The sequence below is a fragment of the Lissotriton helveticus genome, chromosome 1_1 (genome assembly GCF_964261635.1).
Source record: "Lissotriton helveticus chromosome 1_1, aLisHel1.1, whole genome shotgun sequence".
NCBI classification, from domain to species: domain Eukaryota; kingdom Metazoa; phylum Chordata; class Amphibia; order Caudata; family Salamandridae; genus Lissotriton; species Lissotriton helveticus.
In genome coordinates this window covers 1,883,218,164-1,883,244,762 of record NC_136057.1, presented here as the reverse complement: position 1 = coordinate 1,883,244,762, position 26,599 = coordinate 1,883,218,164, and positions in this window count along the sequence as shown.

Sequence of the window (26,599 nt, the reverse complement as noted above, 5' to 3'; positions counted from 1 at the left end):
CGACTTAAATACCTTGTTCGAAATTGTGGTTCCTAGTGATCTATGGCATGCTTGCAAGATAGCTATTGAGTGGCCTGCTGCTCAGCCGGAGAGGGATGCAGTGACTCATTGTCCTTCACCTTTGGTTCTGAAGAAGTACGATCAGGTGGTGACATGGTTGCAGTCCAACATAGCACCACAGGACATCAATTGGGTTAAAATAGATCGAACAACCCAGGAACCTAAAGAGTCAGTACATGCTTACTATGAGAGGCTGTTGCTTGCCCTTAAGCAGTGCAGTGGGTTAGATACACTCTACCCCAAGGACATGGGACAATTTGTATCCAAATTCATGACTGGATTGAGGGTGGCAATCAGACTCATGATCCAGCAGCACCTAATCTGTTGGCAAAACAAATCTGTAGACGAAATCCTACAGTATGCCAGGTACTGCAGTGATGAGGTGAACCCTAAGCATAGGATGATAAAGGAGAAACTGATGCTGGTCCAAATGCGAAATGCCCAAAAGGGAGAACAGGTACAGGCAATGATGGGAACTCCAGCTTGCGGCCAAGGGAATATCCCAGGAGGTGTCCGAGTAGCATCAGTCACAGCATTGACAGGACATGGAAGAGGATCCCCATAGATCCCAAGACAGGGACAGATGTTGGAATCCTGAAGAAGACCAAAGCCTGCCATTTTTGTCACAAGATTGGGCATTAGAAGCGAGAGCGCAGTCTTAATCCTGCGAATCAAGTGCAGGAAGGAGAACTCGTGCAGGTGACAGATATGGTAAATCAGTTATAGACAGTAACTAGGGCGAGATCACTAAATGCATGAGGGAATGTGAGCCAGCTAGTGCAAGTGCCTCAGCCCCTGACAATCTCACAGGGCAACCAAACTTATAAACAGATGACCTTAATGGAAGCGCTTGATAGGTTTGATCCAGATCCGTCCTTATGACGGTGCCTGTGGGGGAAGGAAGACTGTATTCTTGGAGCAGTCTTAGAATTAGACCAGAGTGGACCATATGCAGAAGCCGTTATGGATGGTCACCCATTACATTCTTAGTTAATACTAGTGCTACCCATTCTACTGTGAGATCTGCAGTAGTCCCAAACCTGCCCCTCTCTAGAAAATCGATCTAAGTTGTTGAATAAAAGAATAACAAACCCTTTGACAGAAAAGGTGCCAGTGAAAATCTGAGCTTTTCAGGATCACCATCAGTTTGTGGTGTTTGACTTGAATCCTGTCTGTTTATTAGGGCGTGATCTGCTGTGCAAATTGAATTGTACCATCTACTGCACACCAAAGGGAATCGAATTGCAGACTAACGATGAGGACTTTGCCTTTAAACTGGCAAACCAGAACTTTTTTGCTACCTTGTTCCCTTTACTGGCAGTGGAAGATATGCCGCTGGATCTGAGAGACACGGTTTCTCTAGTAGTATGGGACTTCTGAGGGGAGGAAATCGGACTGATTCAAGGAGTAGAGCCAGTCCGCATACAGGTTAAGCTAAATGCAGAGTTCCCGAGAATGCCTCAGTATAACCTGACCCCAGAAACAGTGGCAGGGATTACAACCGTAATTGAGTCCATGATTGCTCCTGGCATCCTAAAGGAAATCATGAAAATACAGTGTAATTCTCCTATCATGGGTTTGCAGAAGCCGAATGGAAAATATTGCATTGCCCAGGACCTGATAAAGGTCAATAACATACTGATTCCATGTTTTCTGTGGTATCGCATCCATTTTGATCTTGTTCCAGATTCCTTGTGAAGCCGAGTGGTTTATAGTGATTAATCTCTGCCAAGCATTTTTCTCCATCCCGTTGCATGAGGAAAGCCAATTTTTCTTTGCTTTCCGCCTGGAGAATCGTGTCTTAACGTGGTGTTGTATCCCTCAAGGGTTTACTGAAAGTCCATCCATATTCAATCAGGAGTTGAAAAAGAACATTGAGAGCTTGATCCTGCCCCGGAATTCAGTACTAGTTCAGTACATCGATGACCTCCTCATTGCGTCTGAGTCACGGGAGGCTTGCAGGGATGCTACCATCGCCTTACTGAATCATCTAGTTGACAATGGGCATAAGATGTCGGGAAGTAAGTTTCACTACTGCCTAAATGAAGTGTAGAATTTGGGTCATCGAATTGAAAAGGGCAAAATAAAGGTGTCACCAGAGAGAGTGGAGGCGATCATGAAAATTAATCCGCCCAATACACAGAAAGAGGTCAGAATGTTCTTGGGAATGGTTGGCTACTGCCAACAGAGGATTCCTGACTTCTCCTTGATGGTGAAGCCTTCGCAGATGCTGACTAGGGGTGGGCGGACATTTCCATTCTGCCCACGGAATGGGCGGAGATTTGCCCCTTCCGCATTCCGCAAAGAAGGCAGAGAAATGGGTCAAATCTCCACTCACTCGGGGGGCGGAACGGAAGTTGGCCGCCAGCCTCCCGCCCGCAATATTAAACATTTATTAAAGCCTAAAATAAGATTTAATAACACTTACCTTATCGCGGGGTCATCTTCCTGGTCTATCGCGCCGCCTTCTTGAAATTCTTGCCCAGATGTCTCAAATCCGTTAGTGCAGCTGGTGTCAGTTTAGAAAGATGTGAAAGCATTGTGATAGGCCATCTTCTTATAGTGTAAGTATTACATTCAGTTGAGCTCCTGATGACGAGAACCAAAGCACAGCACTTGACAAATACCAGGTTGACAAGATATGAGCAGGTGTTACTCGCTGCTGAGAACGTTACTCTGAAGCAATGTTCTATGCTAAATCCTGCTACCTTGTTGCTGTTAACAGATGCTGATGGTGAAGATTGTGAAGGCCATGGCTGTTTGGATATCACAGAGCTCTGGACGAAACTGAGACCTGACATTGTAGTCAAGCAATTGCCTGATCCCGATCAAGCCCTTTTTGCTGATGGTTCATGCCTAAGAGACAATGTAGGAAATTTGAGAGCGGCGTTTGCTGTCTGTACCATTTCTGGAGTAGTGGAAGCTGATTCTTTACAGGAAGTATACTCTGCACAAGTGGCTGAAATCATTGCCTTGACATGTGCACGTCGAATTTATGAACAGATCCGAGTCACCATCAAAACTGATAGTACGTATGGGTTTGGTGTGGTCCATGACTTTGGACAGCTATGGTCTTAGAGAAGGTTCCTAACTTCATCAGGTTCTCCTATCAGGAATGAGGAGCATGTGAGACAACTGCTGGAAGCTTTGCAATTGCAGAGAGAAGTGGCTGTCGTTAAATGCGCAGCCCATGGAAGGGGAAATGGTTTTGTCACTACTAGAAATAGATATGCAGATGAAGTTGCACGTTTCTGTGCTATTCATGCATGTGTTTTCAATGGGGAATGTACTGGTGAGAGCGCAGAGCAGACCAACTCAGCATGATGCTAGCTGTGTATGGCATGTGGGATGAAGTGAGACGATTAAAAATGGAAGCCACAGACAAGGAGCAAGCAGGTTGGATCTGAGCAGGTTGTGAGAGAGTAGAAAATGATCTTTGGGTGTCAGTTGATGGCAGTGCAGTATTGCCAAATTGTTTGTTAAACCCAGTGGCAAGAAAGATTCATGGAGCAGCTCATAGGAAGGGATGCGATGGTGAGATTGTTCAGACACACATGGGTCAATCTGAGTTTCCGAGTGATTGCAGAACCTGTATGTCATTGGTGCATCACGTGTCAACAAATGAACGCGGGGAAGAAGACTGTTATTACCTTTAGTCACATTGGCAGATCGGGGGTTCCTTTAATTGGATCCAAATGGATTTTGTTGAGATACCTGTGTGTAATGGATTGAGATATATCCTAGTTGTTTTGTGAATCTTTTCTTGATGGGTTGAAGCATATCCGACTAGAAGGTATGATAGTCTCCCAGTTGCCAAGTTGTTGCTCAGGGAACTCATATCTACATTCGGATTTCCGACTACATTGGAATCGGATAGAGGTACACACTTTCATACTGAGGTCATGAAGTTGCTGTGCACCGCCTTGAATGTGGATCAACAACAACATTGTAGTTACAAGCCCGAAGGTCCTGGAATGGTAGAGCCGGTCAATGAGACTTTAAAGGCGAGGTTTGCTATAGTTTGCTCTTCTACATCGTTAAAATGGCCTGATGCATTGCCTTTGGAGCTTATGAGTATGCTCAACATTCCTGACAGGAGAACTGGGTTGTCGCCCCATGAGATACTACTGGGAAAAGCAATGTGTCTGCCTGATGTGCCTGCTACAGCATTAATGAGTATCACAGATGATTTGGTCCTCAACTACTATAAAAGATTGGCTGGCGTAATTCGTTCTGTGTGTCTACAGGTTGAAGCAGCGACTGCACAGGCCTCAAAAGTTCTTTGCAATGACCTTAACCCAGGGAATTGGGTTCTCCTCAGAAAACACATGAGGAAAATTGTTTGGACTCTCAGTGGCATGGACCATACCAAGTGATACTGGTGACTAACACTGCTGTGAAGTGTGACAGAGTACCAAACTGGGTCCATGCCTTCTATACCCGATTAGTCACAGGTCCCTCTGATGAAACAGCTCCTCTACCAGAAGCCTTTCTAGCCGTGACCGACAGGTCATCGGAGGGGACAAGCCAAGATGTAGAGGTACCTGAAGATGCTGAAAACACACCAGGTCAATCTGAGGGGGCTCAGGCTACATAAGACCCTGGGATAGACTCTCAAGGATACAGTAATGTTGTGAGTGTATAGAGTCTGACTCATATGAAGAGACTGGTGTGACAAGTGGTCATGTGCAATCGAGGAAGACCGATACTGCAGATGAAACGTGGCCTGGGAGACAGAGGAGGAAAAATCTGAGGCTTGCATCGGAAAGAAAGCTTGCACCAATAGATAAATCTTCGAAGTCTGATCTGAGTGAGTCTGAATAGAACACAGAAGGTGTGAGATGATCCAGGAGAGCTTGGCTCTGACCTCATAAGGGATGTAAATTGAACTTTGAACTGTAAATAATTTGCTTGAAAAGAAGATAACCTAGGCCCGGGACGAAGAAGAATAAAATTAGGGATCTCCATCTAGAAAAAGAAAGAGCTAGGGAAGTCTTCCAAACTGTGTAAATATTGTACAAGAGACTGTGAAAAGAGTTTTCCAAGGTTTCAAAAGAAGGTTGCTCGAGAGACTTTGTTAATCATGAATAGGAGGCGGTGAAAAGAGACTCTGTGTGTTGACCCTCAAACCAACTGTGATCCGAGTTACTTTTGAAAATGGAGTCTAGAAACTCGAATCACAGACACAAATGTATTATAGGTGCACTCATTGTAGGAGTAATCATAGTGATAGCTGTAGTCATCACTGAGTCAATATGAAGTGCACACAAGGATGAGTAACATGGATCGTGTGTACATGGGACATCCACACCTACCACTGCTGCCTCCAAAGAGGGTAAATTAGGATCTGAAAAAGGCTTATTAGAACAAACTAGTCGCTTTCTGCATGTAGATTTGTCCAGAGGTGAATATACGCTGAATGCTTATGCCAAGTTGTTGTATGAATATGTTGACACTATGGAAGTGAGAGATTGTTACATGCGTATGCAACTGCCTGCTTCAGTTGAGGCACACTTACCCTTGACATAAGCATTAGTTGTATTTTGTTGCTTAATATGTTCTATGGAAAAGGCCATTATGAGTACTACTTCACAAAATATGATGTATTACTCTCAGAGATACCAGTTTATAAACACCCGAACAAATATAATTACTAGAGTAAATAGAGAGAATAGAGAATTATTTCTCATCAACAGTAACATTAGATACCGCTTACGCACATAGACATAACTTAACTAGCATATTAATAGACAAAGAAATGAAAGTCATGGATCAAGTAGAGTATAGAAGAAGGGGAATAGTTGTTAAATCTAATAATAAGGACAAGAATTCTGAATGGACCAAGGAAGAGTTAGCTCTCAAGGCTAAGGGAAGTTCTGGACATATAGCTCTAGATTGGGAACAATGATTGCAAGCTTTGCATATGTCAAGATCAGAGCCGTTATGATACTGTATTTGTGGGACTGCAGGCCCGATTCACAGAACTAACTTAAGACAAATTCCTAAACGTAATACCATGTTGGTATTCACAGAAGGCACTTACTCATTTCGTATTCACAGAAGGCACTTACTCATTTCGGTATTCACAGAAGTTAGGAGTCCTAATTTTAGGACACCTAAATGCCTTCTGTGAATACCAAAAGTCTTAAAGTTAGGATTTTTCTCAGTTTAGGAGTAGCAAAGTTAGGAGTCCTAACTTTACTACTATGCCAATGCTTGTTGATTGTATGTTACCTTTACCTTGCAGTCTTTACCACTTGGCACCTTTATCATGTAATCTTTACAATGCAGGTAAGTACCAGGCAGGTTATTTTTAGGTGCATTACAATGCATACCTTTGCCACACAGGCAAGATATATATCTATACTACTATTATAAAGAGAGAACTGTGTCCTTTGAGGCAGGTAAACTCGAAAAGTACACCACCAATCACAACGCCCAATACAGCGTTGGAAAGGGGAGGTCCAGGAGATGGACATAGGCTATATATATGGACACCATATACATTAAAAAGGGGGGGCGCCCTCAGTAGTAAAGTAGTCCCTTGTGGGCGTTGGGCGTTAACATGTGAAAAGATGTGGGCGTTAACATTGTCAGAGGGGCAAGATGTGGGCGTTAACATTGTCCACGATGCGAGGAGATGTGGGCGTTAGATGTGGGCGTTAACATTGAGAGGGGCAAGATGTGGGCGTTAACATTGTCCACGATGCGAGGAGATGGTGCTAAACCAAACAGTATTACAGCGTATTGCAGTGCACACTTCACGGTGCTAAACCAATCAGTATTACAGCGTAATTGCAGTGCATCGTTCAAAGCCGCAATATTCACTCGCACACACATTCTTCCAACACCATTCACGCTCCATTCATTCTAACGCTCACAGTGCAGCGTATTTCAAAGGCGCAATATTCACTCGCACACACATCACTCGCACTCACATTCACGCATTCGGGGAGGCTGATACATTCACCTGGGCGTTACCGTTGCATGAAAGGTGGTAGGCTGACATCAAGTACGGGGCACGGCTTGCAAGCAACATTCGCGCGCTCGGGGCCTCGCATACACAAAGGGGCGCGGCTTTCACAGCCGACCAATCACGCCACATAACTCTCCAAACACATGCAGGGCTTGCGAGGAATTTTTTCAAAATGTTTTCACCATTAGTCAAGCTCCCGCTTTGTCACAGGGGGATGACCTCAATCAAAAGAGGCGCAGCTTTCACACAGTAGATAACAACGCCTTTCACATTACACGGCGTTTCAGGGCTTGAGCGAGTCAGCGTTCTTGCGTTCTGAAGCTGAAAAAATTGTCACACGGAGATGCGATTAATTAAAAAAGGCAGGCTTTCGCACGTTTTAGGGCTTAAGCGAGTCAGCGTTCACCACTATAACAATCACAGTACTTGCGTTCAGAAGCTGCAGAAACAGCAAGGGATTCACTCGCCGCTATGTGTGTTACCACTGTAACCCTCCCAGTAATTGCGGCGCTAAGGATAAAAGTTGAGTTCAGTGCTTAAAAAACGTCCTAACAAACAAATAAACAGCACTTTGCAAGCTGGCACTATATCACAGTGTTCTGCACTGTAAACAAGATAAGCCACTTTCACAAGCAAGAATTTCACTCGGCAACATCACCAAGGACTAAATAAAAGTTTGTGTTGTCATACGCAACAACATTCTCACAGGGGGGGGCAAGGACAAACAAGGAAAAACGATTACCATTAACTCCGTTTACCACAAAATATTACTATGATTCTACATTTCTTCAGTAACAAGAATTCACAATTTACTTTTCTGCCCCGGACAACGTCGGGACGGGCTGCTAGTATATATATATTTTTGTAATGAGATAAGCACTTGTTTAATGAGTGTGATGCTGCTTCGTGGGCAGAGATTCAGGGAGTCATTTGCATTGATTTGTAGAGTTGCCACCTGGGCTTCTGTAGACAATTTTGTTTGTCATTAGAGACTGAATGGTTTTGAACATGATGGAAGGAACTTTGGTGCAGGGGTTCTCACTTCAATACTGTCATGGAATATGTTTCTTATTTACACTAAATCCACTAAGTGCTGCAGTAAGTGGTGTTGTTGTTTTAATTTTCTCAAAGTTAAAGGAAGTTTTAGCTTGGGTACTCCTCACCAAGACAAGGGAGGGTAGGCCATGATTACTTCCTGGAATTTGCATCGCTCCTAGCCCTAATTTTCCTCATCCCAGTCATTACCAGCCTGAGGTGTTGGCGGGCGACGGCAGTAAACACATGCAAGACACAGTAATGTGGGTGATTAAATATACACCGTCTCCACAGTCTACGCCAGTGGCACAGCACAATTTATTGGCACAAGCTGCGTCACTCAGACCAAACTAATACTTTCCCAACAGTAGGGACACTGGAGCCCCGCCTGGAGCCTTCCAGTAGTGCGCATGCATACTGCACAGCCCTCCCTTTTCTTTACCACTCTTGCCTTCCACACGAGGCCTGGCATGTCAGGAGAATGCGAGCCCCTTTCATGCTATTGAGATTTCTTTGCTGAAGTTTATTTATCCAGTCTCATAGTATGGGAGGAGAGGTAGTTATGCATATCACAAGTAATGACTGGGGCGCACACAGTTAGGACTAGGAGTACTGAAGAATACCTTTGGTTCAAGTTCGCACCAAACAACAAACATACACACTTCAGCTGAGCTACCACCTCTAAATACAATGATTAGTGAAAGTAAATCCCCGAACTGGAAAAGTTATATCATGATGACGTTGAGTCAACTGGTAGCCCTACGCACGGGTGACGTAGACATGAGAAACACACACCACAACAACACAACCACTTCCTTAGAGATGAGCAGCAAATACAGAGGCGGCACTTGGGTGAAACAAGAAACACAGGACTAGCACACATGTGCAAAACATATGGGTTACACTACACTGCGCTAGTTACCGCAGTTTGAAAGACAGGCGGGAAACACTCAAAAGTGACAACTGTGTGCTGTGTGGAACAAAAGCAAAATCAGTGTTGCCTGTTCCCAGCAGAGAGAAGGGGTGGAGTTGAGCGGAGGGGCGTCTGGGTTCTCATCCCTCGAATAGTGGCAGATGGAGCCCTATGCAGACTGACAGATGGAGGGTATCCGGGGTGTGGGCAGAAAGACAAAGAAGGTGGGGGAAGGGCAGGAATAAAACGCAAGGGGGAAGGGTGAATGGTGAGTGTAAAGGGAGGGTTGCGGGTTTTCAGTTGTATCAAGTGTGAACTCATGCGCAAAAGTTAATTACCTACATGGCGGCTGCGCGCGCATAGACAAGATGTATAATACGAATAACCAGTAGTCTGTCGGTTCTAAGAAGCGCTTAAGTGACCATGCTCAAACTTACAAACAAGGACTTACTGTATAACTATGTGACTGCTAGCGTTTATCGGGACAATCCTGGTGTTCAAAGCGCCCGTGTACTCGACAAAGAACTTGAATGTGCAGTGGAGTGAAAACTGACAAAGGACCCGAAAGGGATTAGTGACTGACACCCGGAAAGTGTAAGCACCATCTTGGAGTGTGACAGTATGGGAAAGTAAACTAGTAAAAGACGTTCAAACAAGCTAGCACAGTTTAATAAAATTAAATAAATAAACAATTGAGAAGACATGCTATAGACGTGCGTTAGTCAAAGCGAGCTTGTATATGCACGTGTATCATGAGGACTCATGAAAGTTGCTCATAGATGAATAGGAATTTAAATGGAAAAGACGAGCTGACGGGGTGCGAGATGGAGAGGTGAACGGTGAGTGTAAAGGGAGGGGTGCGGGCTTTCAGTTGTATATAGCGCAAACTCATGCGTGAAAGTTAATAACCCACATGGTGGCTACACGCGTGCACGTGCACATGCCAGCAAGCTTGAGGCCAGCAAAAGCCTCTGGTAGCACTCTGAAAACCCCCTTACTAAAATTGAGCAAGCAGCGCATGCGCTGCTCTAGGCTCGACCTAAAAATAAGTTTCTGTATTGCATATAAACATAGACCAAAACCACATAAACCAATAATCACTTTGCCAACTAGGAAATTGTCAAAACATCACAGTTAGTGCAATAAGATAAAGAAATATGTTCCACACGTCATGAAAAACACCCTCACTGTGCATACAAGGCAAATCCTGAAATAATGCCTGTTATCCTGAAAGAGCAAGGTAAGAACGACAGTTATGAAAACATCAGGGCATGAAATACAGCAGTTAGGTTAGGGAGAAAAACACATGAATCACGGAACAATCCTGTACTACATAAATCACCATCTGTGGTCCTCACATATCATCAATAATATCTGAGTTATAAAATACCATCATGAACATATAGATAAAGTGCACTGCACCTCTATTACATATTAGGCGGTAATGTGAGCACCAACCACAGGTTACAGGAACATGTACACACCAACTACAGTGAATACATTAATACAAAGCAGAATCAGAAAGATTGGGACCTCCGTCGAGCATTGTCACACCATGCTACTACTTGATTCAATTTACCAGGGCCCCCAAGTTATGAGCAAACATGGGAGGGGGCCCACGCACTGAAGATAAAAATGGAGAGAGCTCGCTTGGTCCCCCCGTGTGCTGAAGGAACCAAAGGCAGCTCCCCGTGAGCATGGGGTGCAGCCCCTTCATCTACAATGCAGCCAGAACCACCCCTTTCTCTGTAGTTGGAGCCTGTCTCTCTGTGGCTCTTCTGCTGGAAGGCGGTGTGGCTGCAACCCCAGGTGTTGATGTGGCCCCTCCACGGTACGGCAGTTGATGGTGCCAGCTGTAACTCTGGCCCCCCAGGGACACGTGCTGAGCAGCTGGTGTGGCTACTTCGGGAAGTTCCCTGTTGCCGTACAGCGAATCAGGAAGGACGGCGGTGTGTCACTGAGCAGGACCATGCCGATCCTGAACACAACACTCCCGTTCGCGGAGATGGTCTCTTTCATTGATTTAATCCAACAGGGGAGAAGGCTTCGGCAACATCGCAGAGCCCTCAGGAGCTATATTATGTGACAAGGGCTGGTTACTTACACTGCAGGGTACCCAGGCAATGCATACATTCGAGCTTCTTTCAGTGCAATGACACTGCAGGGCACATGCAGCAGGGAAATATCAGCTGTGCAGCTTGCAGAGGCCATCAACATTGATCGAGGGACAAAACAGCCGGCGCTTACCCTGCTCTGGGTCCGGGCCAATAAACCACTTGCTCAGTCCTCCTAAACAGGAGAACACTCCACATGCTGAAAGTAATTTTAGGATAGCAAGAACGGAGGTGAATGAGCCGCCCAGTCCCTGGAGAACACTGGGGGTGCACAGGGCAGGCCAGCATACAAGGGTAACCTGCAAAGTGGCAGTCTTCTCCAGCCTTCTAACATGAGGGCAGGTCAGCACACCAAAGGTAGCAGTCCCAATGGCGGTTCCTCCTGGCAGCACAACCGTCCTGGCAATGTGCTCCATGTAGAGCCAACAGCATCTGGCTACAAGTCCCACGTAGTCTCTAAAATCAGGGGGGCAGAGCCCCTATAATTATACTCAAAATGTCTTTGATATGGAGGTAACTTCAGAAGAAAGTTAGAAGTGCAAAACAGCCTATTTCAACCCAGTTCTGGCTCCAGACGTAGAGTAGGGGTAAACAAGACCTTTGTGTGAGGACAGTACACAGCCTATACAAAATTTAAGGGTGGGCGTAGTTCACGAAGTAGCGCTACGCGAAGCTACGCGAAGTGCACTTCGCACTACGCGAACTTCACGTAGCACTACGCGAGCTGCGTAGTAGCATGTTCGCACTGTGCAAGATGCATTTTCAATGATTGCACAGTGCGAACAAGCATCCGGCACTGTGCAATCATTGAAAACTGCATCTTGCACAGTGCGAGCTGTAGTTTTCTGCCGCTCGAGTAGATTTTTACTCGAGCTGCAGCTTTCTCAACGCAAACTGGCAGTTTCTCATCACGAGCGGTCGCGAGCATGCACGACCACTCGCAATGAGAAACCTGACCACCCCGCGTTGAGAGTCTTGCCGGGATGTCATTTTGCTTGCTCGCGGTCGCGAACATGACATTGAGGACCGCGAACAAGCAAAAAATGACCGCTGCACTACGCTACGCTGCGCTACACGTGTTCGCACTGTGCTACGTGCAGCTCGCGTAGTGCAAAGTTGCGCAAACTTCGCAAACTACGCGAGCGTAGCGTAGTGCTTCGCCCAGGGTTAATACAAATGTAAGTGTGCCCCGCCTCCCTCTTGCCCAACCCTGTTACACCCCAACCCTTCCTGTGTGATGGCTGTCTGGATAGTATGTACAAAGCCTAGCTGTTACTCTGCCCTATGCGGGGTTTGGAGTCAGGCTGCAAAGCACAAAGATTCATAGGCACATTGAAATGCCTGCTTTCTAAAAGTTGCTAAGCAGAAAAACACGTAAGAGGATGCACTCCTTCCCTTATGATTATTGAGATGAAGTTAATTAGTTTCATTTAAAAAGTTGCCACAAACAAGGAGAATAGCACAAGGAGATTAAGCTGCTGGTTGCAGCGTTTTTCAAGGTAACATTTTACAAGCAACTTAATAATGAGATACAGTCCGGGGGTGAGCCATGTAAATTAATTTTGGGGAATATGGGAGGCCTATGAGAGGAAAAATGAATTTTGACACATTGGGAAAAGTCACAGGCACACTTTCGTGGGGGGAGACAAGGGTTCCATTCAGAGGTTTTGGTTTAACATTTGGTGCACAGTGGATTACTTGTGTTCAGGATAAGGGGGTATAATGAGGGTGTTCAGATTAGGGGGACGTTTTGGGGAATTATAGGATTGTTCAGCATATAGTGGATGTCTAAAGATCAGTTGGTTGAGTGGTTTCTTTTATTTTATACTAGCTTACCCGTCCTGCGTTGCTGTGATCTCCGAAGAAAGGAAATTCAATGAAACTCGTTATGATAACATTCAATTTACATTGTGTCCTTTTTATTGAAACGTATTCATTTTAATATGGAAAACATTTCAAAGTATAGTTTTAATTCTATTTATTTATTCGAGTGCTTGTGGATACACGATTTTTTGTTTTTTCGTCTGGTGCATACATCAGTATTCGAAAGATTATGAGGGCCCTGGGGGGGCTGATATTTTTTTTTTAAATTACACCAGAAACCTTTGCGGGAGTGTACTCAACAACTTCCCAAAGTTTCATGGCGATCGGATTTATGGTGTTTTAATTCTATTTAATTATTCGAGTGCTTGTGGATACACGATTTGTTGTTTTTCCGTCTGGTGCTTACATCAGTATTCGAAAGATTATGAGGGCCCTGGGGGGCCGATATTTAAAAAACAATGTATGCCAGAAACCTTCGCGGGAGTGTACTTAACAACTTCCCAAAGTTTCATGGCTATCGGATGAATGGTGTAGTAATGCATAAAGGACAAACAGAAAGACAGACATGCATTCGTTTTTATATATATAGATTAGAGACCCCTGACGAAGAGTCACACAGGCTCGAAATGCATTGGGTATGAATATACGTGTCAATTCCATGAAATGATTGTCCTCAACGTGTTGTTGTACGAAGCCTGGACGGGCATACAGCGCATGAGAAGACTTGAATAAAGAATTGTTAGTGCAATCACATTGTTCCGCAGTGATGATAAGAGCAGAGTATAAGCTTGGAAGAATGAAGGGGCATATTATCAAGGGGGTTTATCTCCGCTTTTTTGGCTTTAAAAGCCAAGAAAGTGGAGATAAAATGATCTCCCTATTACCTAGCTGTCGCTAACACCAGTTAGCGACAGCTAGTAGGAGATAGCGACCATCTTGGGCCCCGCTTTGCATGTCAGTGAAATGTATCACTAATGACATGCAATTTGGGCGTGCCAAGATGTTAGCGACTGGAAACAGTCGCTAACATCGCTATCTCCTATTACCAACTTTTGGAGATATTCGCGCTAAGCGCGAATATCTCCAAAAGCTAACACCTGCCCCTGAGCAGTTCTTAGCCATGTTATCCAATGGTAGGTGGATAACATGACCAAGAGCATTAGCTCGGTAATGCATGAATATCGCTGACTTTTCAGCGATATTCATGCATTTTGGCCGATTTTTATCGCTTAGGAGATAAACCTTGATAATAGCAAGGTTCCTAAGCGATAAAAATCACCGCAGCTCGGCGATAAAAATATTGCCGCTAAGCCAACATAGCGATAATTATCGCTAGTTGTTGGTAATATGCCCCGAAGTGTTTAATATTGGTATCGTGTGTTTACTATGGATTACCTGGATAAATTGTTACAGTGCATGAATTTTTACTACATTGGCAATGCGACAGTTTGGAGTGTAAGGAAAGTGCTCCTTCTTGGAAAGCTTTCTAAAAGTGGCATTTCTACAATAGTAATGAAAAATCGACCTACACCAATAAGCAGGATTTATCATCACTATTCTAAACATCCCAAACATGGTAACACTTATGATGGATTAAACCCAGATCAGTTGACTGGGGGTGAGTGCTTGTATTGTCAACGCTCCGTCCATCATTTCCTTTTTTTTTTTTTTCTTTGTTCGCCATAAGTTGGCAGGGTATGCTCAGACGTGAGTCCCTTGCTCACTTTGCCACTGGATTTAAGCAAGCCGGGCTGAAGACGGCTGGAATGCCAGAAACCGGTCCTCGGTAGCTTGTTTCCGGTCCAGGGAAGACATGGCTTTGGCAGTTCGGGCTGGACTATTCCCATGAGGCACAGGGTCAAGTTGATTTGCATATGGCCATGTCTGAACTGGGGTGGCAGAGTGGGCTAAAGAACGGTGATGGATTAAACCCAGATCAGTTGACTGGGGGTGAGTGCTTGTATTGTCAACGCTCCGTCCATCATTTCCTTTGTTTTTTCTTTGTTCGCCATAAGTTGGCAGTGTATGCTCAGACGTGAGTCCCTTGCACACTTTGCCAGTGGATTCAAGCAAGCCGGGCTGAAGACGGCTGAAATGCCAGGAACCGGTTCGCGTGAGCTTGTTTCCGGTCCAGGGAAGGCATGGCTTTGGCAGTTTGGGCTGGACTGTTCCCATGAGGCACAGGGTCAGGTTGATTTGCATATGGCTATGTCTGAACTGGGGTGGCAGAGTGGGCTAAAGAACGGTGATGGATTAAACCCAGATCAGGTGACTGGGGGTGAGTGCTTGTATTGTCAACGCTCCGTCCATCATTTCCTTTGTTTTTTCTTTGTTCGCCATAAGTTGGCAGGGTATGCTCAGACGTGAGTCCCTTGCTCACTTTGGCACTGGATTCAAGAAGCCGGGCTGAAGACGGCTGAAATGCCAGAAACCGGTCCTCGGTAGCTTGTTTCCGGTCCAGGGAAGGTATGGCTTTGGCAGTTCGGGCTGGACTGTTCCCATGAGGCACAGGGTCAGGTTGATTTGCATATGGCCATGTCTGAACTGGGGTGGCAGAGTGGGCTAAAGAACGGTGATGGATTAAACCCAGATCAGTTGACTGGGGGTGAGTGCTTGTATTGTCAACGCTGCGTCCATCATTTCCTTTGTTTTTTCTTTACACTTATCCTTTCAGCTCAAAAATTACCACTTACAAGCATCTAAGGTTATTCCCAATGCTAACCTATGAGAGAAGCAGTACTTACTGTAGTGAAAAACGAAATAAGGTGATTTTGTCACTACCAGGACATGCCACACAATTAATTAAGGCACATGTCCTACCTTTTCTCTACAGAGCACCCTGCTCATAGGGCTACCTAGGGTCTACGTTAGGGGTGACCTATATACAGTAAAAGGGGAGTATCGGGCTTGGCAAGTAACTTTAAATGCCCAATGTGACAGCAAACTGTGCATGCAGGCCCTGCAGTGGCAGGCCTGAGACAGGCTTGAAAGGCTACTTCTTTGGATGGCGCAACCACAAAGATGGGCAGTGGGCCATGAAGCACTAATGCAGCACCAGTTTAGAAAGTTACCCAATAGCTTACAAAAAATATATGTACATTGATTATGTGTGCAAATTCCAAATGCGCCTCCTGCCCAGAGGCACTTCCCTTCCACAGAAACTACAAAGAAAACAATAAATTAGAACTGCACCACCTTTTTGAATTATATGCAAAAATCCTTAATGTCCATAACATCCACTAGGATCAGATTGTATGAAATGAGTTCAATATCCTGTCAGTTGGGTGATGTATATTTTCTTTATTTTCAATCCATATATGGAGAACCATCAGCCAACGTGTTTCATCCTGTTTAAATAGGACTTCTTCAGGGCAGAAAATGGATACACGATTTGTTGTTTTTCCGTCTGGTGCTTACATCAGTATTCGAAAGATTATGAGGGCCCTGGGGGGCCGATATTTAAAAAACAATGTATGCCAGAAACCTTCGCGGGAGTGTACTTAACAACTTCCCAAAGTTTCATGGCTATCGGATGAATGGTGTAGTAATGCATAAAGGACAAACAGAAAGACAGACATGCATTCGTTTTTATATATATAGATTAGAGAACCCTGACGAAGAGTCACACAGGCTCGAAATGCATTGGGTATGAATATACGTGTCAATTCCATGAAATGATTGACCTCAACGTGTTGTTGTACGAAGCCTGGACGGGCATACAGCGCATGAGAAGACTTGAATAAAGAATTGTGAGTGCAATCACATTGTCTCCGCAGTGATGATAAGAGCAGAGTATAAGCTTGGAAGAATGAAGGGGCATATTATCAAGGGGGTTTATCTCCGCTTTTTTGGCTTTAAAAGCCAAGAAAGCGGAGATAAAATGATCTCCCTATTACCTAGCTGTCGCTAACACCAGTTAGCGACAGCTAGTAGGAGATAGCGACCATCTTGGGCCCCGCTTTGCATGTCAGTGAAATGTATCACTAATGACATGCAATTTGGGCGTGCCAAGATGTTAACGACTGGAAAAAGTCGCTAACATCACTATCTCCTATTACCAACTTTTGGAGATATTCGCGCTAAGCGCAAATATCTCCAAAAGCTATCACCTGCCCCTGAGCAGTTCTTAGCCATGTTATCCAATGGTAGGTGGATAACATGACCAAGAGCATTAGCTCGGTAATGCATGAATATCGCCGACTTTTCAGCGATATTCATGCATTTCGGCCGATTTTTATAGCTTAGGAGATAAACCTTGATAATAGCAAGGTTCCTAAGCGATAAAAATCGCCGCAGCTCGGCGATAAAAATATTGCCGCTAAGCCAACATAGCGATAATTATCGCTAGTTGTTGGTAATATGCCCCGAAGTGTTTAATATTGGTATCGTGTGTTTACTATGGATTACCTGGATAAATTGTTACAGTGCATGAATTTTTACTACATTGGCAATGCGACAGTTTGGAGTGCAAGGAAAGTGCTCCTTCTTGGAAAGCTTTCTAAAAGTGGCATTTCTACAATAGTAATGAAAAATCGACCTACACCAATAAGCAGGATTTATCATCACTATTCTAAACATCCCAAACATGGTAACACTTATGATGGATTAAACCCAGATCAGTTGACTGGGGGTGAGTGCTTGTATTGTCAACGCTCCGTCCATCATTTCCTTTTTTTTTTTTTTTTCTTTGTTCGCCATAAGTTGTCAGGGTATGCTCAGACGTGAGTCCCTTGCTCACTTTGCCACTGGATTTAAGCAAGCCGGGCTGAAGACGGCTGAAATGCCAGAAACCGGTCCTCGGTAGCTTGTTTCCGGTCCAGGGAAGACATGGCTTTGGCAGTTTGGGCTGGACTATTCCCATGAGGCACAGGGTCAGGTTGATTTGCATATGGCCATGTCTGAACTGGGGTGGCAGAGTGGGCTAAAGAACGGTGATGGATTAAACCCAGATCAGTTGACTGGGGGTGAGTGCTTGTATTGTCAACGCTCCGTCCATCATTTCCTTTGTTTTTTCTTTGTTCGCCATAAGTTGGCAGGGTATGCTCAGACGTGAGTCCCTTGCTCACTTTGGCACTGGATTCAAGCAGCCGGGCTGAAGACATCTGAAATGCCAGAAACCGGTCCTCGGTAGCTTGTTTCCGGTCCAGGGAAGGTATGGCTTTGGCAGTTCGGGCTGGACTGTTCCCATGAGGCACAGGGTCAGGTTGATTTGCATATGGCCATGTCTGAACTGGGGTGGCAGAGTGGGCTAAAGAACGGTGATGGATTAAACCCAGATCAGTTGACTGGGGGTGAGTGCTTGTATTGTCAACGCTGCGTCCATCATTTCCTTTGTTTTTTCTTTACACTTATCCTTTCAGCTCAGAAATTACCACTTACAAGCATCTAAGGTTATTCCCAATGCTAACCTATGAGAGAAGCAGTACTTACTGTAGTGAAAAACAAAATAAGGTGATTTTGTCACTACCAGGACATGCCACACAATTAATTAAGGCACATGTCCTACCTTTTATCTACAGAGCACCCTGCTCATAGGGCTACCTAGGGTCTACGTTAGAGGTGACCTATATACAGTAAAAGGGGAGTATCGGGCTTGGCAAGTAACTTTAAATGCCCAATGTGACAGCAAACTGTGCATGCCGGCCCTGCAGTGGCAGGCCTGAGACAGGCTTGAAAGGCTACTTCTTTGGACGGCGCAACCACAAAGATGGGCAGTGGGCCATTAAGCACTAATGCAGCACCAGTTTAGAAAGTTACCCAATAGCTTACAAAACATATATGTACATTGATTATGTGTGCAAATTCCAAATGCGCCTCCTGCCCAGAGGCACTTCCCTTCCACAGAAACTACAAAGAAAACAATAAATTAGAACTGCACCACCTTTTTGAATTATATGCAAAAATCCTTAATGTCCATAACATCCACTAGGATCAGATTGTATGAAATGAGCTCAATATCCTGTCAGTTGGGTGATGTATATTTTCTTTATTTTCAATCCATATATGGAGAACCATCAGCCAACGTGTTTCCTCCTGTTTAAATAGGACTTCTTCAGGGCAGAAAATGGATACACGATTTGTTGTTTTTCCGTCTGGTGCTTACATCAGTATTCGAAAGATTATGAGGGCCCTGGGGGGCCGATATTTAAAAAACAATGTATGCCAGAAACCTTCGCGGGAGTGTACTTAACAACTTCCCAAATTTCATGGCTATCGGATGAATGGTGTAGTAATGCATAAAGGACAAACAGAAAGACAGACATGCATTCGTTTTTATATATATTGATTAGAGACCCCTGACGAAGAGTCACACAGGCTCGAAATGCATTGGGTATGAATATACGTGTCAATTCCATGAAATGATTGACCTCAACGTGTTGTTGTATGAAGCCTGGACGGGCATACAGCGCATGAGAAGACTTGAATAAAGAATTGTGAGTGCAATCACATTGTCTCCGCAGTGATGATAAGAGCAGAGTATAAGCTTGGAAGAATGAAGGGGCATATTATCAAGGGGGTTTATCTCCGCTTTTCTGGCTTTAAAAGCCAAGAAAGCGGAGATAAAATGATCTCCCTATTACCTAGCTGTCGCTAACACCAGTTAGCAACAGCTAGTAGGAGATAGCGACCATCTTGGGCCCCGCTTTGCATGTCAGTGAAATGTATCACTAATGACATGCAATTTGGGCGTGCCAAGATGTTAGCGACTGGAAACAGTCGCTAACATCGCTATCTCCTATTACCAACTTTTGGAGATATTCGCGCTAAGCGCGAATATCTCCAAAAGCTAACACCTGCCCCTGAGCAGTTCTTAGCCATGTTATCCAATGGTAGGTGGATAACATGACCAATAGCATTAGCTCGGTAATGCATGAATATCGCCGACTTTTCAGCGATATTCATGCATTTCGGTCGATTTTTATCGCTTAGGAGATAAACCTTGATAATAGCAAGGTTCCTAAGCGATAAAAATCGCCGCAGCTCGGCGATAAAAATATTGCCGCTAAGCCAACATAGCGATAATTATCGCTAGTTGTTGGTAATATGCCCCGAAGTGTTTAATATTGGTATTGTGTGTTTACTATGGATTACCTGGATAAATTGTTACAGTGCATGAATTTTTACTACATTGGCAATGCGACAGTTTGGAGTGCAAGGAAAGTGCTCCTTCTTGGAAAGCTTTCTAAAAGTGGCATTTCTACAATAGTAATGAAAGATCGACCTACACCAATAAGCAGGATTTATCATCACTATTCTAAACATCCCAAACATGGTAACACTTATGATGGATTAAACCCAGATCAGTTGACTGGGGGTGAGTGCTTGTATTGTCAATGCTCCGTCCATCATTTCCTTTTTTTTTTTTTTTCTTTGTTCGCCATAAGTTGGCAGGGTATGCTCAGACGTGAGTCCCTTGCTCACTTTGCCACTGGATTCAAGCAAGCCGGGCTGAAGACGGCTGAAATGCCAGAAACCGGTCCTCGGTAGCTTGTTTCCGGTCCAGGGAAGACATGGCTTTGGCAGTTCGGGCTGGACTATTCCCATTAGGCACAGGGTCAGGTTGATTTGCATATGGCTATGTCTGAACTGGGGTGGCAGAGTGGGCTAAAGAACGGTGATGGATTAAACACAGATCAGGTGACTGGGTGTGAGTGCTTGTATTTTCAACGCTCCATCCATCATTTCCTTTGTTTTTTCTTTGTTCGCCATAAGTTGGCAGGGTATGCTCAGACGTGAGTCCCTTGCTCACTTTGGCACTGGATTCAAGCAGCCGGGCTGAAGACGGCTGAAATGCCAGAAACCGGTCCTCGGTAGCTTGTTTCCGGTCCAGGGAAGGTATGGCTTTGGCATTTCGGGCTGGACTGTTCCCATGAGGCACAGGGTCAGGTTGATTTGCATATGGCCATGTCTGAACTGGGGTGGCAGAGTGGGCTAAAGAACGGTGATGGATTAAACCCAGATCAGTTGGCTGGGGGTGATTGCTTGTATTGTCAACGCTGCGTCCATCATTTCCTTTGTTTTTTCTTTACACTTATCCTTTCAGCTCAGAAATTACCACTTACAAGCATCTAAGGTTATTCCCAATGCTAACCTATGAGAGAAGCAGTACTTACTGTAGTGAAAAACAAAATAAGGTGATTTTGTCACTACCAGGACATGCCACACAATTAATTAAGGCACATGTCCTACCTTTTATCTACAGAGCACCCTGCTCATAGGGCTACCTAGGGTCTACGTTAGAGGTGACCTATATACAGTAAAAGGGGAGTATCGGGCTTGGCAAGTAACTTTAAATGCCCAATGTGACAGCAAACTGTGCATGCCGGCCCTGCAGTGGCAGGCCTGAGACAGGCTTGAAAGGCTACTTCTTTGGATGGCGCAACCACAAAGATGGGCAGTGGGCCATGAAGCACTAATGCAGCACCAGTTTAGAAAGTTACCCAATAGCTTACAAAAAATATATGTACATTGATTATGTGTGCAAATTCCAAATGCGCCTCCTGCCCAGAGGCACTTCCCTTCCACAGAAACTACAAAGAAAACAATAAATTAGAACTGCACCACCTTTTTGAATTATATGCAAAAATCCTTAATGTCCATAACATCCACTAGGATCAGATTGTATGAAATGAGTTCAATATCCTGTCAGTTGGGTGATGTATATTTTCTTTATTTTCAATCCATATATGGAGAACCATCAGCCAACGTGTTTCATCCTGTTTAAATAGGACTTCTTCAGGGCAGAAAATTTAAAAACATATACAAAACCTTTACAAGACTCAACACATACACAACATTTAAATATTTACAAAACATATATATATACCTAATACATTTAAAAAAGAACACATACACAATATTATACAGATATATACATGTAATAAAAAGAATTCCTTAAACTGTCATATTTTCATTACTGTGCAAATGCCACAAAAACTATTCCTAATGTGGTTTTGTCACCAAAGATTGCATTGGACTCCAGGAGAAAAGAAGGACTGTAAAAAGAAGAAAAAGAACCGAAAGAGCTGAATACCAAATTGGCAGTTTAGAAAGGGAGAGAAGAGAAGGAAAGAAGGTACTTAAGTTCCTTCACCAACGCGAACCACCGGATTCTGAAAATGTAGCGTCCTCCTTAATGTGTCTTCCCCGATGCTGAGGATATGGAGTGAATCATACCAAAATTGATTCCATGTAACGCCCGTGATCTTGGGATGTTAATAAGTTGTAAATCGATTTATTGGTGAAAGTTGTCATCTGGTTTCTGAAATTAAAGCCAAGAGATCCATTTGATAAATCACAGTGCTCATACACATGAATAAGCAAATATACACACTAATAGGAGAAAGTGCCTACCTCATCCAAAACCTCGTATTAGGTCCTCTTAAATCTTAAATCCAGTGTTATTTAGATTGAGCCAATCGGCCAGTATGTAAAAATTCAAGGGTGGTCCAGTATAATAACCATAGAACAGTGGCCAACATGTGAGTTCAAATAAGAGCAAACACTCATAGATGGGGATTGTCCACCCAATTTGACATCCCTATGAGAAAAAAGGAGATACCAAAAAATCATACATAATAGCCTTAATAGTCGACCTGGTGCCTTGCTCTATTAAAACAAACGTTATTCCATAATGGTATTTATACATTTAAATATATATATATGCAATTGATCCAATCAACTGATCAATTTATAAAGAGAACAATACGCTGAATATGGATGGCCCATTTTACGGGTCAGCTCGTGCACCCGACCCAAATCTGTAATTTAAATAAGTACCTTAGGGAAGCCAGTCCCCGCCCACTTCAAGCAAACAATATTTAAACATTGTGCCTCCCATTTTGGATATAGCAATATCTTGTCTATGAAATAGAAAGAAAAAAGTTCCCTGCATCCCGATAACCGATCAGTTAGCCATAAAGGGCAAACAATGCCTGTCCAAGCCCCACCGGTCTAGAAACAATCACCAAACTCACTTGAATTTGCAGTATGAGACAGCATCAGCCAGGTCTCCATGTATCCGAGTGTAACGAGCCGTTTTGATGGGCTCCTATTTACGTATGTCAGCGCGTAACGTCATCTCGTTGTGATTTCACTTCCTTCCTGAGAGGGCAGCAGCACCTACAGTAATATAGCTGCCATATTAAACGAGTGTGTTTGAATTGGGAATGGATACTAATCCTCAACCCAATATTGAACAACCAATATCGTGACATATTGTAAATATGCAAATAATTTTTAAAAGTACATTTTTGGAATCTTAATAAAACGGTCTATTTATGATGCAAAGTCCATCCGTCCTATGATGTTAATTTCAATTTCATTATATTATACTGTGCTCTACATTAATGGCAAAAATATCCCAAGGTGTATCCACTTAATCAGATGGAACATCGCAAAACCCTAATTCTTGTGAATGTCATATTGCCAGCATGTCAATAATATATCCTGAAACCGACCCGACCGATCTGTTTACGATGCAAGGAAAAACGTTTTTTAGATGATACAGAATTTGACAAATCAACAAATTTAAAATGATTCATCATTCAAAGTTTTTCAAATCTCATTTTAGGGTAGGTACAATGAGTACACATATTTATCACAGATCCTCATATAACCATTTTGTAATATCATCTGTGAAATGTATTTAACAAAACAAACTTCCTCAGTATTGTTTGAAATTATTTCTTCTAAAATTATATTTTTTCTTACTCCATCTGAGGGACAACAGTTACAATTCCAATCCAACCATAGTAATCAGAATCATGATACGGTGTTCCTTAATACGAAGAGCCCTTTGTGTTATATTGAACGTCTAGTCACTCACAAGTTCATTGCCTTTGGTTAATGCACCATAACCATATGATCCAGATGGAGTAAGAAAAAATATAATTTTAGAAGAAATAATTGCAAATAACACTGAGGAAGTATGTTTTGTTAAATACATTTAACAGATGATATTACAAAATGGTTATAATAGAATCTGTGATAAATATGTGTACTCATTGTACCTACCCTAAAATGAGATTTGAAAAACTTTGAATGATGAATCATTTTAAATTTGTTGTACCTACCCTAAAAATGAGATTTGAAAAACATTGAATGATGAATCATTTTAAATTTGTTGGTTTGCCAAATTCTGTATCATCAAAAAAACGTTTTTTTTTTATGTCCCTTGGTTGCTTGCTTTGGAGCACTTTATCTATACTGTTCTTAAGTTGCCTTTCCATCACCCTTTTCACTATTCTATTTGGAATCCATAAAACCCAATTATCTCCGCTTTTTACTTTAGGATGCTAGCCTTGCACATTCATTTGATTATCAGTTATCATGATCATTCAAAATGTTTACAATTCAAGTATGTGTCTTATGGTTTCTAGGATAATTTCTAGATGATGGTCATTGTTATAATTACGGTCTTCATAGATTTGGTTAGGATAAGGTACACTCCCCTGGTTTAAACTGACTAGCAATATATGGCGTCCACAGGAATTAAAGTTTTGCCATTAAGTAATTACACCCTGGTAGACCCTCCCCTCTTAATGTAGGGCATTACATATTACAACGAAAATAAAAATTAGGAGCGTGGTAACGGAGAGACTTGGCATTGTAAACAGATCGGTCGGGTCGGTTTCAGAATATAATATTGACATGCTGGCAATATGACATTCACAAGAATTAGGGTTTTGCGATGTTCCATCTGATTAAGTGGATATACCTTGGGATATTTTTTCCCCTTAATGTAGGGCACAGTATAAAATAATGAAATTGAAATTAACATCATAAGGGCGGATGGACTTTGCATCGTAAATAGTCCGTTTTATTCAGATTCGAAAAATGTATTTTTAAAAATTATTAGCATGTTTGCAATATGTCATGATATAGGTAGGTCAATATTGAGTTGAGGATTAGTAACCATTCCCAATTCAAACACACACGTTTAATATGGCAGCAATATTACTGTAGGCGCGGCTGCGCTCTTAGGAAGGAAGTGAAATAACGTGATGATGTTACGCGCTGACATACGTAAATAGGAGCCTGTTAAGATGGCTTGTTTTACTTGTATACATGGAGATCTGACTGATGCTGCCTCACATCCGTGAATTCACATGAGTTTGGTGATTGTTTGTAGATCGGTGGGGCTTGGACAGGCATTGTTTGCCCTTTATGGCTAACGGATCGGTTATCGGGATCTGGGGGGCTTTTTTTCTTTCTATTTCATAGACGCGATATTGCTATATCCAAAAGGGGAGGTACAATGTTTAAATATTGTTAGCTTGAAGTGTGCGGGGACTAACCCTGGGCGTAGTTCGCGTAGTAGCTGTACGCTTAGCTACGCGAAGTGCACTACGTGAGCTACGCGTAGCTACGCGAACTACGTAGTGCACTGTGATAAATGCTGTCCGCACTGATTGCAAAGTGCCGGATGCTTGTCCGCACTGTGCAATGAGTGTAGACCACATCTTGCACAGTGCAAGCAGTCGTTTTCCGCCATTCAAATAGATTTCTACTCGAGCGGCATCTCTCTCAACGCGAACTGGTAGTTTCTCATCACGAGCGGTCACGAGCATACACAACCACTCACAATGAGAAACCTGACCTCCCTGCGTTGAGAATCTCACCAGGAGGTTTATTTTCCACGCTCGCAATAGCCAACTTGATGTTGCTGATCGCGAATGAGGAAAAAGACTCGCCGGGATGTCATTTTGCTCGCTCGCGGTCGCCAACTTGACGTTGAGGACCGCGAGCAAGCAAAAAATGACTGCTAAGCATGTTTGCACTGTGCTAAGTGCAATTCACATAGTGCATAGTAGCACAAACTTCGTAAATTGCGCGAGGGTAGGGTTGTACTTCCTTCCCGATGGTACTTATTTAAATTACGGATTTGAGTCGGGTGCACGAGCTGACCCGTAAAATTGGCCATCCATATTCGGCGTATTGTTCTCTTTGTAAATTGACCGGTTGATTGGGTCAATCGTGTTTATATATATATGTGGGCAGCACCAGGCCCCAGGTTCACAAAAGAATATTGCAACATCTGAGGGCCATTACCAATGCTGATCCCACATATCCTGTGGCCAGACATTTCGAATTGGTCCACGATAAGAACCCACAGGGCCTTACCTATTTTGTTATTGATTGGGTGCCACCACAACGCAGGGGAGGCGACAGGGAGGGCCTGCTTCGTAAACTTGAGACCCGCTACATCATCTTACTGGACAGTAAGATGCCTAATGGGCTCAACAAGAGTGAAGACTGCCATACATACCTCTAACTGTGTCACTTTATGGGGTTCTTGTCTCTTAGTCCTATACTGAACAAATATCTACCATCTATTTTACCATTAGATTAACTTAATTCCCTTATCCTCCACATTTTCCATCAGGTAGATCATTATGATCACATTTTTTAATCACTTTTTTTCTTTGGCACAATTGTTTTTGCTAATCCATGTTATTTGCACTTTAATGCGTGTAGATGCACAATCAACCAATTTGCACTGAAACCATTAGCTACTTTGCACAGAGGACGGTCTTGCCCACATGGGCATTATAAATCAAAACCATATATTTATATATTGCTTTTAATCATTGAACCAACTTATTTATATACAGTATATTTAATATATATATATATATTTTTATACGTGTTTTAAAATCTTATCTTATTGTTGTT